This window comes from Sinocyclocheilus anshuiensis, unplaced genomic scaffold, assembly GCF_001515605.1.
Source record: "Sinocyclocheilus anshuiensis isolate Anshui unplaced genomic scaffold, SAMN03320099.WGS_v1.1 scaffold446, whole genome shotgun sequence".
In the NCBI taxonomy this organism is placed as follows: domain Eukaryota; kingdom Metazoa; phylum Chordata; class Actinopteri; order Cypriniformes; family Cyprinidae; genus Sinocyclocheilus; species Sinocyclocheilus anshuiensis.
The window spans coordinates 3,109,738-3,113,762 of record NW_015544247.1 but is presented as its reverse complement, the minus strand read 5'-3'; the positions used below and the strand labels follow the sequence as shown (position 1 = coordinate 3,113,762).

At 38.6% G+C, this 4,025-nt stretch overlaps 1 protein-coding gene across 3 annotated transcripts in view; it reads right to left on the bottom strand.

Moving 5' to 3' along the window:
* Window positions 1–3,426, bottom strand: part of insyn2ab (inhibitory synaptic factor 2Ab) — a 38,977-nt gene extending 35,551 nt beyond the window's left edge. For all 3 annotated transcript variants that reach the window (XM_016498481.1, XM_016498482.1, XM_016498483.1), the window contains exons 1-2: window positions 3,397–3,426; window positions 2,812–3,222 (exon numbers count right to left, since the gene is read on the bottom strand). The gene's annotated coding sequence lies outside the window, so the exon portion shown is untranslated. The remainder of the gene's footprint in view (window positions 1–2,811; window positions 3,223–3,396) is intronic.
* Window positions 3,427–4,025: the final 599 nt, after the last annotated feature.

Genomic DNA, 4,025 nt, shown 5'->3' with positions numbered 1-4,025 from the left:
TATATAACAATAACTTCACAAATATTGTAAACACTACAACTTGTATACAAATAAAAGTGAATCTAAATAACTTCACAAATATTGTGAACACTACAATTTGTATACAAATAAAAGTGAATCTAAATGTTTTGGTCACTCTTTAGTTTAGGGACCAATTCACACTAGTAACTACTAGTAACTAGACTTTTGCCTCAATAAACACTTATATTGCTGCTTATTAATTGTTGGTAAGATAGTTCTTAGTTTTAGGTATGGGGTAGGATTAAGAGATCTAAAATATGGTCATGCAGACTATATGTGACCCTGGACCACATTAGATTTTTTTGGACCCTCAGATTCCAGATTTTCATAGTTGTATCTCAGCCAAATATTGTCCTATCCTAACAAACCATACATCAATCAGCTTTCAGATGATGTATAAATCTCAATTTCGAAAAATTGACCCTATGACTGGTTTTGTGGTCCAGGGTCACATATGTGCTTTATACGTACTAATAAACAGTCAATATTCTAGTAATTTGCATGCTAATAAGCAACTAGTTAATAGTGAGAATAAAATAAACTTTTACCAAATATTTTTTAATTAATTTTACACAATTTTATTTTTTGCACCAGCAACTGTATTTTTACTTAATTTATTTTTATTCTATTTTTTGTAAAAAATAAAAATAATTAATTGTTAATTTAAATACTTTTTACTACAATGAACTGATTATTTCATACCCAACTCATTTGTTAATACCCAACTAATTATGAAATTTTAATTGTTGCAAAGAGTTGAGAAAGGTCAAAATGTGGGACATGCCAAAATCACCATTTTAAAGGGGGTCACTGTCTCCCTGTGCTGGTTCAGGCTTCACTAAACATCATATTGCCTTTGGCCACTGGCTGGTACAGAGAAGGTGCAGTTTGTAACACTGGATTTACAGACTTATCAGCAAGCCATGTAAGGTGTACAGTGGGATCAAATGACTACCAGAGCTCTGCGCGAGGGGCTGTGAATGAGAAATGTGGCGCTAATCCTACTAACAAGCTAAAGTATTAAAGTGACTGAAAATGGAGGAATCCCCTTTTGGATTTGTGATGTACACTGGGGTGTCATTAAATCACTGTAAGTGGATGTATGAAAGGAAGAAAAATGTAAACCTTTGGTGCTTGAATCAGTCACTAAGTAAAGAAATTTGCAATCATTCACTTGTTTATTCAACATCCTACAGTGGGATTTAAAAATTCACAAATGCTTCTATTTAGTGTTTTTCTAGTTTAATACTTTTTCCAGAGTACAGAGTCACATGATCAGTCACAAATGTGCTCATTTGATCAGAATCTGAAATATGTTTCAACCCCTTTGTATTTTGACACATATGTCCTCTACAATGGACATCATGTAAAGACTGAAAGGGTTAAAAGGAAGAAAGCAAAAGAAAGGTGGGTGTTTAATATGTTCTACATGTTGCTGTGAAAAACATAATGAAGATTTAGTGTGCTGAACAAAACAAGTGAAATACTATAATTTATCATTTAAATGATCTTTCCTTTATTCACACATTTCCCGAATCTAAACACAAAAGCTTATTTCAATGGCCCATCATCAGTCATGCCTAAAGAAGTGAACAAAAACTGAAGAAGGAGCAAAAAATAACGGAAGAGAGTAAAGACGCTTTGGAGCGTGACTAAACACATTCATCCTCTGTTCAGATAGAGGCCTAAGACTGCAGGCCTGAGGTATACGGTGGACGAAAATGGTACTAAAATAAAACGGAAGGAAGTAAAGCCTCACTCAGCCTGGTTTCCTGGAATCAAAAGTTAAATCTGTAAAAAACAGAGCATCTAATCTTCCCGCAAGGACAAGGTAATGAAAGAATGATGGAAACATTTCACTCAAAATGGGTGAAAAATATGCTGGATATTTTTCCATTCTGGCATGTGTACAAATGACAAAAAGTTCATATCTGAAGAAAATGAGATTCTGAATTACAGTGAAGATAGAAAGTGTCATTCCATCATACAGGGTGGTCCGTGACAGAGTGGAAATATCTCTCTCCCACACACACACACATACACAAGATGTAGCACAATATCATATGGCAGGGATGCCATCATTCAAACACACATCCTCTCATGTTTTCCTGACAGGTTTATACCTTACATAAAAGTTCTCTAAATGATTTCTTGTCACGTCTACAATACAGCTTCCAATAAATGCTTATTTAACTCCCCATTATAGTGACTAACAGGTTTTAAACAAGTCTGCACCATTAAAATACCTAACTTTAACTGAAAATACACCTTATGCATATGAAAAAAATCACAGCATCCAATTGCAAACGCATTGTGCTGAGCCTGCTGAGGCGTGGGAGAAAAAGCCCTCATCCACGAAGGACATAATCCCACGTTCATCAAATTGCCTTTACACCTACAAATATTGTTTTTGCAGCTTTCACAGGAAGCATTGTGACGTGGCTTTCAAAATTTCAGGTTGTAGAAAGACTGGACTAAAACATCAGACTGTTAAATGACAGAACCAACTATAGGCTATAAAATAGCTCCAACAAAGCCATGTCACAAACCTCACAAGCTCCAGCCTTTCCAAAGGACAGAAAAAAAAGTGAAATTAATTATCATATTCCAGTCTGTGGCACAGACATAGATGAAGTGTAATTGAAACCCAGATCACTCACTCACTCACTCAGCCTCAGTACAGTAAGTAACCGTCAGCCAACCAACGAATAAGCACATTGCAATGCACAAACAGACCTTCCTGCTCGAGCACTTGATGTGAAAACGGGGCTGGACGGAGGGCACACTCACCCTGAGAGGACCATTAGCGGAGGAGAGGAAGACAGGGAAGGCGTCAGTCTCCCGTGGCACTGGGGCATATCCGCTTCTTTAGGAGCCATGCGAGGCGGCCGGCTGCAGACGAGTTGTTCCACATTGGCTGAAGTGCAGCAGTGAGAGGGTTTGCCCGACGCCGGAGCTGCAACGAGCGGACACCCATGCAGGGAGAGTGTGTGAGAGCGAAGACTCGCGCTACGTTTAGTGCGTCAAATTGAAATCCCACCACAAGGAGACTTAAGAGATGTGTCCCTCTTGATTTCTCACATTACCGGGAGAGGCACATGTGTGCGTGCTCTGCACACACACACACACACACTCAAGCGCACAGACAGTTGGCACGAGCGCGCGCGCGCAGACGATGTTCCTCACCCGCCGCTGCAGACCCTGTGTGTTTGATAAGAAGAGGGAGAGAGAGAGATAAAGGAGAAAGGAGGGGAGGGAGAAGTTGGGAAGCAAAAGAGAGAGAGAGAGCGGTTGAGAAATGAAGTGAGAGAAGTCTTGTTTTAGTTCCGTTTAGTTGGTCATTTCACATAGGCTATTTTATCTAAGCGTACTAACCCGCAAAGCTTATGTAATCGGAGGAGTGGGTGGGTGGATGTGTGTTAGTGGGGTTTCGGAAGATGAGAAGTAATAATACTGACGCGTTTTAATTGGCTAGCCCGTGTATTATCACACTGATTACACCTCGTTACAAGATGACATGATTTAAATGAGAAAGAGATGGAGAGATTGGAAGATTACAATGTGGGTGAGAAAAAATCTAATGTAAGAAAGCGTAATTGGATTGTTAATTAACGCGAGTCATCTCTGTGTTTTATAATTACCAGAATTCCTCTGGGGATAAATCAACCTTGTTGTTGCTGCTTCAAACACACACAAGACTGTCCTGATCATCAATGCTCACTAATAATGCTACGCTGTCAAAAATTAATCTTAGATCACGCAAGTCATGTTGAAAGAACAGCAAATGTTTTTTTATTATTATTGATTTAGTGTTTTGTTTACTTGCTGTTCTGAAGCTCTAACAAAGTAGGCCTGCAGCTTTTAGGAACACAAGAAATGCATCTTGCTTTGCCATTAGGATAGCCTAAGTCAAACCAAAAGCATAGGATATGATTTGGATGAATGCATTTTTGTTAGTTCAATACACTGTAGGAATGATTTGTGGTTCAGTCCCATCCACTGTT